Here is a 15,689-nt window from a genome sequence, read left to right as displayed (position 1 = left end):
TCACACACTTCCAGCCAAGTGCCGCTTTCGAATGCTCGTGGCTCAGCGCAGCTACATGGGGGTCCCTTTCAAAAGGGGGTCCTTTTCAAGCCCGCAGATTTTGAAATCCTCTTTCTCCTCTCAGTTGAAGGGAATAAGGGTTTCGAAATGTACAGACCCCCATGTAGCCCCCCCGAGCCACAAGCATTTGAAAGCGGCGCTTTTGAAGCACCGCAGCTGGAAGCGTGCTAATGCTAATGAGTCACTGAATATTCAATTCAGCGCCTCATTAGTATTCTTTGATTTGGCCATTAGCATGGCCATTTCGAGGTTTTGGCCAAGTGTGGCCACAGCCTCAGTGAGGAAGCTATGTTAGTCTGTATCTCCAAAAACCAATGAGGAGTCCTGTGGCATCTTAGAGACCAACACATTTATTTGGGCGTAAGCTTTTGTGGGTAAAAAACACTTAATCAGATGCATGGAATGGAAATCACAGAGGGAGGGAGGCTTTGCAGAAGAAGAGAGTTACCTATCAAGTGCAGGGCCAGTGTTAATGGGGACCGTTCAGTCAGGGTGGATGTGGCTCACTCTTAGCAGTTGATAGGGACGTGTGAAAAGAAAGAGGAAGAAAGTTGCCTTTGTAGTGAGAGAACCATGCTAAATCCTTATTCAGTCCTGATACAATTGTGTTAAATTTGCAATTGAACTGCAGCTCTGCTGTTCTCTTTGTCGGCTGGTATTGAAGGATATTTTTTTGTAAAATAATGGCTACTTTTAAATGTATTACTGAGCATCCAGGGAGATTAAAGTGTGTATATTAAAGCGTGTATTGATGTATGTATGTTACCTTTTTTGTTGTCTGATTTGTATCCAGTTATCCTTTGGTGCAGAGACTGTCTGGTTTGGCTAATGTACATGGCAGAAGGGCATTGCTAGCACATTATGGCATATATCACATCAGTAGATGTGCGGGTGTATGAGCCCCTGATGGTACGGCTGAGGTGGTTAGGTCCAGTGATGGTGTCACTTGTATAGACGTGTGCAGAGTTGGCAAAGGGGTTTGTTGCAGGGTTACGTTCCTGGATTAGTGTTTCTGTGGTGCAGTGTATGGCTGCTGGTATTTGCTTCAGGTTGGGAGGCTGTCTGTAGGGCAGGTCTATGAGGATGAGGCAGCACGTTCCAAGATGGGTTGTAGATTGTCAATGATGCACTAGACAGGTTATAGCTGGGGGTCTCCGTGATAGCTTGTGGTGTTCTGTTGTTTTCCTTTTTGGTTCTGTCCTGTAGTAGGTGACTTCCAGACACTCCTTTGGCTAAAGGCTTTTAGTTAGTTTTTAGGGTACTACAGGATTCCTGATTTGTTTTTTTTCACACATACAGAGTGGGAGGAACCTCCCTAGGAAGGAGTACTGCAGCCCCTCTTGCACCACAGCCCCTACCCCAGGTCCCAACCACTTCCTTCACCCAAACTCCCTCCCAGACCCCACACCCTCTCCTGCATCCCAGTCCCAGCCTCCCTTCTGCAGCCAACTTCCATCGCAGATCCTACAGTTCCTCCATTAATATCATGGAATAGTGCAGCCCTGGACCACTTTCCAAATTCTTGGCGTTGCACTCACACACCAACAAAAATTATTTCTGGGCCTGGGCCTGCTGGTTGCCAGACTGCAAGGCAGTTTTGTGGGGTTGAAAAGACACTATCTACAATGCACTGATTTTCTGATCTAAATTATATTCAGATCTGAGTTTTAATCAACAATGCCCTGGTATAGATGATTATTATTTATCAAGTGCCAACGATGTAGTCGTCATCTCACAGCATTGACAGAAGACATGATCTATCCCCGACAGGATACTACAAGTGGGGATTGCAACCAGTAAGTGGCACAGAGTGCTGTGTGGGTTATAGCAACAAGATAGGACAGCTACTCTTTGTCCCATCTGATTCAGTCATTAGGTTTTTTGTTTTTGTTTGTTTTTTTTAATGTAAGCTGATATGATAATAAGTGGTAGCCTCTCACATGTGGACATTGACTCTTAAAGCGGGTATTTGAATGAGGAGAGTTTCGCAGCTTGGCTGACTGGAAGAGGGAATATGTTCTGAGCGTAGACGCCAATGTGAAAGAAATCACAGAAATACTTGTGGGACTGTCTTTTTCACGAATGTTTGTGAAACCAGTGAAACCATTAACGTTATCCAGTAGTGCATATAAGACTGATATATTTTCTAACTTCTTTGTAACGCCAGACTTTTTCGTGAGAGTAAAATTAAGTCTCCATTTTTAAAAAGACAAGACTAAAAAGAATCCATTAGGGGCCTAAATCTTGTCCTAATATATCTATTTACATATTTTTCAGATGTATAATGGACTCTGATTTCTACTTCACGTCATCAATGGGATATTTTGTAAATGTTTGCCAGTTTACCTATTAACTTTTCTGAAGTGCTGATCACTATAGTATTACGGAGATATTTGATGCCAATATACATTGCTTGGGTGAGATTAGAAACTAGCTCATTTTCTCTAAAACTGCAACTTAATTAGCCAGTGTGGATTTGACCTGTTTGAACATTAAATTTCATTTCCATGTTTAATGACGGCAGTATTTTAGAAATAAACAATTAAATAAGGTTTGGTTTCATTTTCATTACAGAGCAGTGACTGATAGCAGGACATTTTTCTCATTAGCACAAGTGCACGTAGATTAAGTTGATTTGGAGCACACAGGATGAGATAAACTATTTTGTTCGGTGGAATTTTGAGGTACTTTGGCTCTTGTGGTATCCTCTCATTTGGACCATGCAGCCCACAAAAACTCTTGTTGACTTCAGTGGGTAGATGAGTGGGTTGAGCAACGTGCACTTTGGGACTGTGATTGCTTAAGCATATGAACGTCTTTCATCTTAATTGGTCTATATAGATGCTGGTGGTGTGCTTTAACATAGCGTGATTTGAAACAGTACTGTGTTAAAGCGCACTAGGGAACCTTTAGTTCACCCCCATAGGGGGATATGTGGACCAATGAGTGTACAAGACGTTAGTGAGCTTTAGAAATCCCCACACGTAGGCCAGTACCAAGCAAACAAGCATTTAGCGGAGTACATGGGCCTGAGCTAGCAGCGCATATTTCATGATTAAGGCCCCAAATTTATTCTTAATGACAAGTTTATATCCAAGTTTGAAAGCCAATACATTGCCACAGCAGTGTCTTCAGTAAAGGCAGAATAAGGCATGTTCCTGTAGTGTTTCAGCACACTCATTACCTGCTAGAAATGCCTTTGATTCCAACTGACATTTGGGACTGCACTGGAGAAGTTCAGTACATTGCAGATTGGGTGCTTATTATCACATTCAGTGCATTTATTTGTTAAAAAAATCATTGACATTAAGGGGTGCAAAGTGTTCTTATTTTTCAACTGTGCTATCAGTTTCTTCATCCTTCAGGAAACTTTTCTCAAATACTGACTGTTAGATGGATAAGATAATGCCATTCCTTCATTGAATACCATTGACTTGGACAAATCACACTTAGGTCTGAAAAATGTTTATATGTTCTATTGTTGCAGGTGACACCTAACTTTGCTAACCAGGTTCCCAACTGTGAAAGAGAGGAAACATGGCTTTGCTTCTATTCTTCAACTTTGTGCATATAGTGTGTGTCACATATGTCTATATGCACATTGCATAAAGGCTATGTCACTGTTGTCCCTGTTGGTTGGTCAGGGTCTGACCTAGCTAGAAATCTAGGAAGTCAGTGGGATTTTGTGCTGGTGAACCTTAAATGCCTGCAAACATAGATTTCCATGGACTTTCTGTATCCCTTTGCATCATCAGGGCCTTAGGGAGCTTCAGACTTGTTTGGGTGGGCCATTTACAGATGGGAGGAAGAAAAGAGAGAGAAACATAGAATCAGGATTGGAAGGAACCTCAAGGGGTCATCAGGTCCAGTCCCCTGCGTTCATGGCAGGAACAAGTTCAAGATTAGTATTCTTTATATACCCTAAAGGTTGACAGAGAGATAGAAGGGGAGGGGTAGCACCTAAAGTACTTCTGGCTTACTGTTAGTGGGTTAATATTTGAGTTGATGTTGCAGTCACAGCCCGGCAGGAACTTTTTTACTCCCCACAGTGTGCTCCTCTGGCAACAACCACCTGCAGCTGCCTCCCCCTTTAAAAGAACGAGTTGCCCTTCCTTTAGCCTAACTGGGGAGTAAGTAAATCAGTCCAGGTGCATTGGATTCTGCTTTCAGACTGAATAGTTCACTACTTCTGGAATTGCTTGGTTGGTTTATCTGGTGGTGGGTTGGATTTTGCTTTTTTGTTTTTGTTTTCATTAACTAAGAAAAAATATCTATTAAAAACAACATCCCCTCCTTAGAATAGAGTTGTAAAAAGACAACCAAATAACCGTAAACATTCTGGTGTACAACAGGACTGTTTTCTTTTTTTCTTGACTTGTTTTGTTTTTATTGATTGTATTTTATTTTTTAATACAGTGTGTTTTTGTCATGCAATTAAAGAGCAGTGATTTGTAGAAACTTGTCGTCCCTGCAGATGCGAAGATGACACGATGACATACTCTCACCAGATGACAGCATAAACTGATATTTTTAGAACAGCCTGCATCGGCTGGTCTCCCCAGTGCTTCCCCCACCCCCTTTTTTTAATCAACGGCATTAAGATTTTATTCCAAAATGAGTCTTTGCAAATTTTCTTTTTCATGTGAATGGGCTATAGTGATTGTTTTGCCCTGTGGGTTAGCAGTTGTTCTCAGATGTCTTAGTGCCTAATAACTGTGATAGTTATAGGTTGATTTCTTTTAAAAAACATTGTGCCTTTTAAAATAATCCTTTAAAAAGCACAATTTTCTTAAAGAATCAAACACAGAGAGGTTCATTTTAGAAACACGAGGTCAACCAACTGAGAGAAGGCCAAGAGCATTCTTTCTTTAAAACGCTTTTTCATGTGAATCCTGTGCTTAAGGTGACGAATTGACAGTTTTGGAGGCTGAAATCTTTTGTTCATTATGTTCACAGATAGGTGCAGCACAGACAGCAGCAGTTCAAGCTTCCCCACTCAGATGCTACACTAATGAATGTCGTAAGGAAACCTATAAATTGTGCCCTCGGTCCCCCAGAGCATTTAATTGTTGGTCTTTCAACTGGGGTGGCAGTTTTTGTGGAGGGTGTGAGGTGGACATCTGTTGAATGGTAATTGGACTGAGAGCACTAAACTCATTTCTCAGAGGGCACAGCATAGCCCTCAAAGTCTGAGATCAATTTCGAGAAAAAGATGCCATTCCAGATTATTCTAGGAAGAACATTATGCACATTTTCATTCAAGGTTAATGTTTTCTTTGGTCTTATGTCTTACATTGCCATGCTCCAAAAATCTTCTTTTCCTGATTTTCAAAGAAAAGTAACCGATTTTTAGAAGGGCTAGAGAAATGTGATGTAGTAGGAGAACCTTCTCTTTACCTTCTCTCCTTTTAAGTGCCTCCCCCTCTGGATTTTGTGGTAGTAAGGTTTGTACCTTTCCTCTACCATATTACCATCAGTTATTTTTCCTTGGCTTATTGGCCTGTCATTGTTTTCAGTTAACTTCAGCAGAAAATGAGAAATTTGTACTGCAGGAAGGATCCCAGTTAAAGAGATGCTCACTACCTTAATCTGACAGAGGGAAAACAAGTTCTCAGCAAATGCACGCGGAGTAAGGAAGAGTCAGTTTCATGTGTCTTTTGCAATATAATTCAAAATTCACTGTGTCTAGTTCTGCTGTCACCAAGATACATTTTACCCTCTCACTGCGAAAGTAGAATTTGCTTTTCAGATACAAAAGTGTAAGTAAAATCCTTCCCTCTACATTATAAAATCACAACGATACCCCTTCTTCTTCCACACATAGCAAGGCTTAGTTTCTTTTGGTGGTGCACATCCACACATGCCTCGGTGCACGTAAGAAAATGTATTCTATCCATGGATGGAAAAAAATTACTAGGAACAATGGTGCCAAGATTTCACCCACAGTTGATACCACTGCTCTGCCACTATGTAGTTCTGTGGGGGAAAAGGCAGAGTTGTGCCCATGGAATTGTAAGATCAAAGACTGCTCTGACATCATAGAGACATGATGTCCTGTCCTTAAAACTTTCTGAGCAGGCCAGTATAGAAGATGTCATGGCTCTAAGAAATAATTTAAAAAATTACCACACTTCTGCTGGAAATCAAACATAACTTCATACTGCGTTATCTACATATGCAAAAATTCACACACCAGTTTTGTTTTACGAAGGTGGTTTGTTTGTTTGTTCGTTTGTTTTTGTTTTACTGACCACAATGCAATGGCACGTTCATAGTAGCATGTATGATTCTGAATTATCTGTAAATTACTTGATTCTGCTCCTGTTGGGATCAATTGCAAAACACCATTGAACTAAGTAATTCAGTATCAGGGCCAAAAACATGATTGCTTCCATAATTGCTTGTTTCTTTTACCAACTGTTCCAGTCACTGTGTAACCAGGGACAAGTTATCTATCCTGTCTGTGTCTCAGTTTCCTCATCTGTCAAATGGGCATGTTGATCCTTGACTACTTCACAGGGTACTGTAATATCCAGTTAATTAAAAGTACTTTAAAATCTCAAAGTGCTGTAAAGGTGCCGAGTATTTGTTACTTAACTCAGACTGGTCTGGTGATCACTGATCAGGTGTCTCCCTCCACCCTTCTCTGGGAAGATCACTTATACAGCATTTATTGTAATGATCTACCCAAGATAGAAATAGCCCCTGAAGGTACTAATGTCTGTAATGGAGGCCTATACATTGTGACATTCTCACTATAAAGGCCCCCTAGTTAACCACACAGATGAATTAGAAAGTTGCTAATTTCTGGCACAGGAAATGTTCATCTGTTCTAGTTCCAGGAAGTCCAATTCCAACATCATAATTATTTCAAGATCCTTAGAACTCTCCTTTTACGAAGATTGCATTACTGATCGTTATGGTTACCCTCCTGGTAAACTCACGTCACATCCAGTTGCCGCAGGAGAACATTTGCTGTGCCTTACACTTGGGGGACATGATTGTATCACCTTTCTATTCTGAAGAAGTTTCCAGTGAAACATAATGAATACCAGTGGGAATGGAAGGGGAAAGGCAGTCTGCATGAGGTAATGCTTCAGAGTTTCCCTTTGGGTACCTGAGTTGAGATCAGGGCTTGGAGGACTTAATTCCAACCTAACACTGGTGGAATGACATTATATAGTGGTAAATTAAATATTGTTGCTTGGGGGGAAATCCCATCTCAGGTCACAAAGTATTCCAAGAGTACTGGTTCACAACTGGGGGGCAGGAGCAAGCTAAGGCAAATAAGAGCAAAGGAGAAGGAATGTATTGTCTGCCACACAGTCATTTGCAGGCAAGGATGAAAGTAACTTAAATTTATTACAGATACTGTCCTGTCTCAACCCTGGGTCCCTGGCAGCTCTTTAAATAGCTCCTTGCTGGCTTTTGTCACAGCTCAGCCAGCTGATGCCAGAGCTGTGCGCCAGGGTGCCCCTGCTCACTTCACATTTGTTTGCAGGTTAAATGAATTGAAAATACAGAAGCATTTGATTCATTGATTGATCGATTGTTTGATTACCTTGTAACTTTGCCTCATGGAATTAACAGAGCCATTATCTAGGATTCAGAATGTTAGTTGTGTATTACAAAACAGAAAATAGTCTTGAGGTATCCTAGATCAAATGAATATACAGTTAAGCATTTTTTAAATGGCCATCACTTTTATAATCTTGCATACATGCAAAATAGTCTTGAGGTATCCTAGATCAAATGAATATACAGTTAAGCATTTTTTAAATGGCCATCACTTTTATAATCTTGCATACATGCACATACAAATTCCAGTTTGGCACATGTTACACACCACTTTGGAAAAAGCCAGGGACCCTCTCTTTTATTGTGGTCTTCTGTGTGCAGTGGGCCAAAATCAAAGCTATTACTAACAAAGCTGCTGCACGTACTTTTGCTGGTTCTGCATTTAGTACAGGTGCATCCATGTGTGTTTGTGTCACAGTTTTGGTGGTATTATCTCCATAGTCAAGGGTGCACTGAGGTTTAGACCAACAGTCAGACTGAAATCCCTCCATGTCACACTTCACTGGTTCAATTTAGTCTCCAGATTTATCACAGAATCCTCTCAAAGAATAATTGAATTTTCTCTTTGCATAGGAAACATTCAGATAATAATATATGGAGATACGCATCTCATTAGAGCTGTAAGGGACTTTGGGAGGTCATAGAATCCAGTCCCCTGCCCTCTTGGTAGGATCAAGCACCATCCCTGACCGATTTTTTTTTTAAATCTATTTGCCTCAGATTGCTAAATGGCCTCCTCAAGGATTGAGCTCACAACCCTGGGTTTAGCAGGCCAATGCTCAAGCCACTTGTGCTCCCTATTTGAAGCTTTGTTAAGCCTATGTAAGTAGGGAGTCCACCTACCCATAGGAACCAGAGAATTGAATGGGCTGTGGACAAGTAGGCAGGAGTTCAGCTGAGAGATCTGCTACCCAGGCCTACTGCCCACCTAACCTCTATCCCTGCCCCAAAGTCCAGCCCATTTTCGACCTTTTCTTCAGCTGCTGTGCCCTAACAACATTAGACTTCTTTCATTGGTTACATCTTTTCACATTTCAGCTTTAATTACTAATAAGGACTGGGAAATGGGGGGGCTGGAAAGGCCACTGGGGCCTCATTGAAAGATCAGACAGCTTGTCTCCAGAGATTGTACCTCTGTAGCAAACTTCTGTGATTCTCCGTTGGGGATTCCCCCTGGTCCCTGACCGATTGACTGGAGTTGGACTGCAGTGCCTGTTGAGCAGAGGGTTAGGACTTCTCACAGATGGGGTGAGGTGAGAAGAAAAGAACAGGCCTGCCGAGAGCAATTGTGGGCTGAAGGACAGAACAATCAATGTCCCCTGTGCATGAAGAAGTCATGCCCACATGGATATGTTCAGCCTCACATTTAGGCAGTGCTGCACCTGCACTGGCTGGTGCCCAGTGAGCTGCTGGCTATGTTTCTGGGCATGCTTTTCTGACATGGCCTGGGCTTCATGCCTACCCAGTGGGATTGCCAACTGCCTGTTACTTTCTCTTTTTTAGTGACAGAGCAGACAGACACTTAGGTTAGCTCAGGGGTCAGCAAGATGAGCTATTGTTTTGAATTTGGTAAAAGAACTCAGTAATTCAAGAGCTGTAATGCATGTGGATATGAGATGGTCCTTAGTAAATAACATCTAACCATACTTTTGGTAACCCTTATTTTAAGAACAGCACGCGCACAATGATTTATAATGCAACCCGTATGTACTGAAGGACACTTGCAAACTGTTTACATATTCTGTTTCCTCACTCTTTACATGTGCGTTTGTACCATTGTCTTCCTGACTTTCACTCCCAAACCTATTTTAATTATGCCAATTTTACTTCTCTTTTAATTAAAGTTTTCTTTCTTAAAATGCATGTTGCCCTTCACAGCTGGAATGCCACAAGCTTCCTTTTCAAATCAAGACTTCATTAGCAACACGGTCAAAACACAGATACAGAATCCTATCCCACAGTGCACTGCATATATTAAAGGGGGAGTTAGGCAACGTTTCGAGATCCCATATTGTTTGCTATTTAGATATGAGTATTTCAGTGTTGTGCTTTTAGATGGTCACTGTTTATCAAAAATAATTAGGAGGATTTTTTTTTTTTTTTTTTTTCTTTTTTGCTGTGCAGGTATAGCATGGGGAGCCACAAAGAAGTCCTTAAAGAGCTGCAAGTGGCTCTGGAGCTGCAGATTGCAGACCCCTGTTATAGCTGCATAGATCTCTTATTTAACACTGTCTCTTTCCTAAGGCTCACTTGAGCCATTCTTTGTATTGCCCAATACTTGTTGGTAGCATCAGAAAAGTATTTCCTGGTGTAAAATACAAAAATTTGATGTGTGGTTTTCTGTGCCTAATATTTTCTCCTTTGTTCCTACTCTCTCGTACTAACTTAATTTTTAGATCATTTTAATGTAAAGACTGACTCAGTCAAGAGCTGATTCAGTAGCGCACTTATGTACATGCTGATCTTTTCCTTTTTGAAGTCAATGGGATCTTTTACATATGCTTAAATGCTCTGCTAAATAGGGAGTGAGTCTTTCTCCTGTAACCAATTAACATTTGCAGAAGGTGATGGCTTCCACACCCACCAATTAGTAGTGATTTATCATGGTGCCAATTGCCCCAGAGCACTGGACCCTTGCTCAGAAGGGGCTCTTATTTCTCCCTTCCTCCTCATTGTGGTAGTGCAGTGGGAACCTGCAGAGCATGATGGGAGCTGAAAGCCCAAGGTACCCTGGGAGCTGTAGTTCCATAGCTTGCTCCTGGCCTGGGAAGCAGGCCCCAGAGAAGGACAGGGGTGGGTGTTCCCTCTAATGTTTTCCATGCGTGGACTGAATAAAGTTTGAAATGTGCATCAAGGCATGTGTGGACGTGCACCGCCATTAAGAGCACGTGCTGCCCACAGTGGGTGCTCTGCGAATCAACTGGGTGGCACCTGAAGCTCTCCTGGGTAGCAGCCCAAGCACTCAGCTTACAGGGAACACTGGGAGGGAAGGAGAGGGAGGAAGGAAAGCTGTGAGACCTACCAACAGGAAAGGGAGCAGAGAAACTATGAGACCCATGCAGAGCACTCGCTGTGCATGGAGAGTTGGCTGCCAGAAGGGGCTGGTGCTGTGAGTGGGGAACATGTATGGCCAAAGATAGAAGGCTTTTGCCCAGAGCTCACCCTCAGAAGAATTCCCCAGACCAGATTAGGATGCTGGTGGCCTCGACTGGCTGCCCCCAACGACAAAATTGTGTGTGTTGAATGGACAATACAGTAGTAAACCTGTTACAATAATAAAGCAGTGTAGTACAGAAAGCACTTTGCTCCCAGAGTCTAGAATGCGTCCTTTGCTTCTATGAAAAGACTCTCCCTTCATCAGGCTCTGGGCAGAACCTCTGTCTGAAGCCTAGCAGGGAGGTGCTTGAAACCTACCAGGAGAGGTTAGTGAGATAAGTAAGGGAGAGACAGCTCTACTCGAGGGCCTGGGCAGCTTTAGTTACAATACGAGGCATGCAAGAGGATTTGACTCAATTTCCACACCTATGGAAGCAGAAGGTGGTGTTTCCTTTCCAGATTTATCTAATACTTGGGGAATCTAGCACCTGCCATCTAGATTTGAACAGGAGTGCGCAAGTTTAATTTAGACTGCTGTTACGTCGTATCTGCAAAATCAAATACTGATCCACTGCAATGTGTTGTAGAAAAAGTAGGGTAAAATTGAGCAACAAATGCAGGTATCTGCCCAGAGCTAACTGGGACTGGAGTTGCTACTTTCAACTGCCATTGCCAGGCCTTTTTTAGCTTTCTTCTTTTAAAAAGGAGACGGCAATATTGCACTTGTGATTTTTCCTGTAGAAACAAAGGGTAGAACAGAAGAATAACAGAATCTCCTCAACTTTTCCTCCTTGTTTGGAACAGTTTTATAAGATGTATCCAGATATTCTCCAGTCACACAAACTGAAAACTGTTCCGCTTAGTGCAGTTCTGTAATCATACAGGCACCAGTCCTGTGTCCTCCATACTTCCAAAATTCCTACTGAATTCCGAAGTGCCCTCCTTGTGTAACCATACTACCTACTTGTTTCAGCTCTTGTAAACTAAGCAGGTTTCTACTGAGTAATTGGGTGGGAGGCCTCTCAGAAAAAGTTAACTGCTGCAGGGGGTGTTGATTATTCACTCGGTAACATAAGATCCTCCTGTTACAATAATAAACCAGTGTAGCACAGAAAGCACTTTGCTCCCAGAGTCTAGAATGCGTCCTTTGCTTCTATGAAAAGACTCTCCCTTCAGCAGGCTCTGGGCAGAACTGGTTATTCACAGGTTAACTCCACTCTTCATAAGGTCCTAATCCCATAGCAGAGGGAGGCAGTGTAAATTTATTGCAAAGCTGCTGCTCAGGGAGTGGACCACCCTGGCACCCCAGCCTCCAAAATCATTCAAGCTGCACTTTGTGCATGACCATGCTAGCTGAGGGGCAGGTGGGAATTGGGAGCCCCTACTGCAGGTGGTGGGTATCTCAGGTACCTAAAGCTGTGACATAGAGGAAGGTGCTGAACTGTAGCGTCTTCAGCTGTCCAGGGCCGGCACTGAGCATTTAGAGTCCCGAGTGCTGCATTGCAAGGTTCAAGAATGCTCAGCCTTGGAATTGCCACCCTTTTCAGGGCTAGCAGCTGCAGCTCTCTAAGGCTCAGGCAATTAGTGCCGTGGCTGTAGCCAGATAAGCTGCCGATAGCTCTGTGATTACTAAGGCTGTTAAACTAGGAGCAGAGAAAGAAACGAGTTAACCTCAAGGAATAGTGGTCTCCAGTAGGAGAGTCAAGGGGAGCAGGGAGAGAGGAAGCATGTCAGGCTTACAGTCTCCACTGACTAGGGAAGCATGTGTAAGATAGAAGGGAACCAAGCATGGTGGTGGCGACTAGCATGCAGCTGGGAACCGATGGAGAAAAGCAGGTGACTTGAGGTTCCCAGGGGCTCATGCTCAGTTTTGGGGAAATGGTGTTTGCCGGTGTCTCACTCCAAAGGGACGATGGGGTGCTGGGGTAGGGATTTGTCAGAACCTGCTCTCTGTGGAACTTTATTGACCTGAGCCCAGGACCACATACAGTCACTGGTGAAATAGGGAGGTCCTGGAGACATGGCTATAGAACATCTGGATGAGGGAATAGAGACATTTTTGATGAGTTTCCCCTGATCACTATGGAAGTTCTGCTCACTGTGGACACTGATAACCTCACAGGGGTGTCTGACTCAATGAGAAATCTGAGGAAGTTGCATATAGCAGGACACGCAATCACGCAGAGGTGTGCGATCAAAATGCAATATGCCTCTGAGACTCAGTACCAGGTGTACTATAGCACTGCCACACCAGGCCCATGATCAGAAGGGGCTGATAGTGGCTACATGGCAGCCCACAAATATGTTTAGCGCCATACCCACAACATGTTAATCTGACCCTGCCATCAGTACCAAGGGACTAGCAAAAAGTGTAGGTGTATGACCCAGAAAAGAGTGTGTACTTATTGTACTATATAAATCACTGTTCAAATTATATTGTGAGGTACCACACTTGACTTACTCTCATCATATGACCTTGTTATGGCATCATCGTACGTTTCCGAAATCCAATCCTTGCTAGCCAGCCAAATGACTGAATGGCAGACATTGATTTACTCTTTAAAAAAGAAAAAAAACAATATGTTTATTCAAACAGATACCCCCTTCTTCATCAGATATAGCCTGCCTAAAAAAACCTATCTTTAAGGATAAAGCCAATTTTTGATTGAGTGAAACAACAATGCATCTGCTTTGCCAGACATTCAGAATAAAGTTTTCCTGTTATGGTACAGGGAGCAGCTGTCATTCTCTTGCTCCAGTAGTCAACAGGCAGAATTAAATTTCTCAGGCATTGAGAAAGGTATATAAGAGTAGGTGGGTTTAGTAAAATGTTGTCAGAGGATCAGTATCTGGTATCTTAGAGGGTGGAGGTTTCAGAATAATCTAGCAGCCAGAGGCAGTCAATTGATGACGACATTCTGATCCATTGGTTCATCTCCTTTATGTAATTCCTACCCTGATAATAAGGAATGTAGTGGGACTAGATCAGACCAAGTCGGAGGAGTGGTCCATCTAGTCTGTTCTCCTGTCTGATAGTGACTAAGGCCAGATGTTTCAGAGAGGAAAAAACATTTCCTTATATTCGTTTTAATTGTACTGTCTTTCAGTTTCATTGACTGCCCCATTCTTTTATGATACAAAACACAAAATAATTTGTGAGTAAATTTTCAAAGGCATCTATGTGACCCTAAATCCACTTTCCAGGAGTCACCTAAAGTTAGATTTTTAAAAGCATTTAGGCTCCTAACAATGCATATAGGCACCTTGCTGTTTTTTAAAATCTCACTGCATCATTACATGCCTAAATACCTTTAAAATATGACCCCCACCAGCGTTGAAAATTATCTACTTTACCTGTACCAGTCCTCATTTTATATACCTTTATTGTATCCCTTCGTGTTCCCTACACTGACATGGTTTTTCTGCCTCCATCTATATAAAATTCTCCCCATACGTCTAAGTATTTTCCTCTTCTTTCTCTGAATAGTTGGATTAGGGTTCACTTACTCAGCAGCTGAGTCTAGCCAGTATTTCTTAAGGCAAAACACACAGTGAGTAGTGATCAGTTTTCACGAGTGGGAAGCAGATTAGGATGATGTCATCACCATAACCTTCAGCATCAGACAATACAGCTTCTACCTCCCTACAGAGACGTATTGATAACTTTTTGTTATATTTTCATATTCGTACGTATTCATCTCTCACTGCCATGTGAGCTCTCCTCTCCCATCAGTACAGGGTTAATGCTAGTCCAAACTGGTCTTTTCTTGGGTTTTTTTCAGTTACTTTAGTTTCTTGTTCTCACAAACGTAATTACTCTGCAGTTTCATATAGATGGGATGACCATAACTGAACACCACATGGTAGGTGATAGCATACCATCCATTAGTATAATGACTTTAGAATATTGTCTATATTATTTTCTGTCTCATTCTTTATATAGCCTAAGTTTCTATTCGTTTTTTAACCACAGCAGCACTATGAGTAGAGGTTTTCATTGAGATCTTCACAATGACCTACAGGTCTTTTCCAAAATCTAATTTAGGACCCATCTGTGTAATTTATACTTGAGGATTAGCCCTGAACCCCAGCTAGCTCTGCATACTCCTCAGCTGTAACTGAGGATGTGGCTCCTAATGGTTTTGATTAGCATTAAATTTGCGGGGGGTAGCCAGTTGGTCTAATGGTGGCATGTTGTGCCTTGTAGGAGATCGAGGAACATGGCATGAGTTTTAGTTTATTGCTCTGAGTACCAGAAAAGGCCAGAAGTACTGTGGGGGCTGCGCCTTCAGTTCCAGGGAGGAAGGAAACAACTTGTGGTTTTTCTTTGGCAGTATCTTCTAGCTCATGGGTGAGCAAATTTTTAGGCCCTATTCCCCTTTTCGGCCCTGCAATTAACCACCCCCCACCCCAATCTGTCAGAGGACCCTAGGAAAGGATGGGGGTGGTGGTGCGCGCTGGCTGGGGGCTCAGGGGCTGGGCTAGTGGTGGCTCCTCCTGGGGGAGGAGGGAAGTGCTATGGGGCCTGACAGCTGCGGTGCCATGAGAAGAGCCCAAGTGCTGCACCAGGGCACCCCAGCCCGGCCCCCACTGCTGGGAACCAGCTGCCTCAGCCCAGCAGTGGGTCAGGCATCACAGGTGTGCCCTCTCCCTCTCCCTGATTGACCTAGCATGATCAGCTCTTCTTTCTCTCGCGCCTTCCACTGCATCACAAGCTCTCTGACACAGTGGTAGAGGCCCAGCGGCACAGCAGAAGCAGTGGGGGGTGTGGGCGGGCTGATCGTGCTGTGCCTCCCTAACAAAGTGGCATGTGCCCCCAGTTGCACACCCCTGTTCTAGCTGATGCCTGGAGTGGTAGTTACACTCTGTCTCAGTCAGAAGTTGTCTCCAGCCCTCTCATGACATTGGAAAGGCCCACAACAGAGGGTAGAGAGGAATGGACAGGCTCTGTGTAG

General features: G+C 43.0%; 1 protein-coding gene across 3 annotated transcripts in view; it reads left to right on the top strand.

Moving 5' to 3' along the window:
* The window catches only part of FOXO3 (forkhead box O3), a 203,888-nt gene that overhangs the window by 132,543 nt on the left and 55,656 nt on the right, over nt 1-15,689 (top strand). The gene's annotated exons all lie outside the window — the stretch shown is intronic.

Source organism: Carettochelys insculpta, chromosome 3 (assembly GCF_033958435.1).
Source record: "Carettochelys insculpta isolate YL-2023 chromosome 3, ASM3395843v1, whole genome shotgun sequence".
Taxonomy (NCBI): Eukaryota; Metazoa; Chordata; order Testudines; family Carettochelyidae; genus Carettochelys; species Carettochelys insculpta.
Note: the sequence above shows the minus strand (reverse complement) of the source record. Positions and strands in the feature narration are given on the sequence as shown.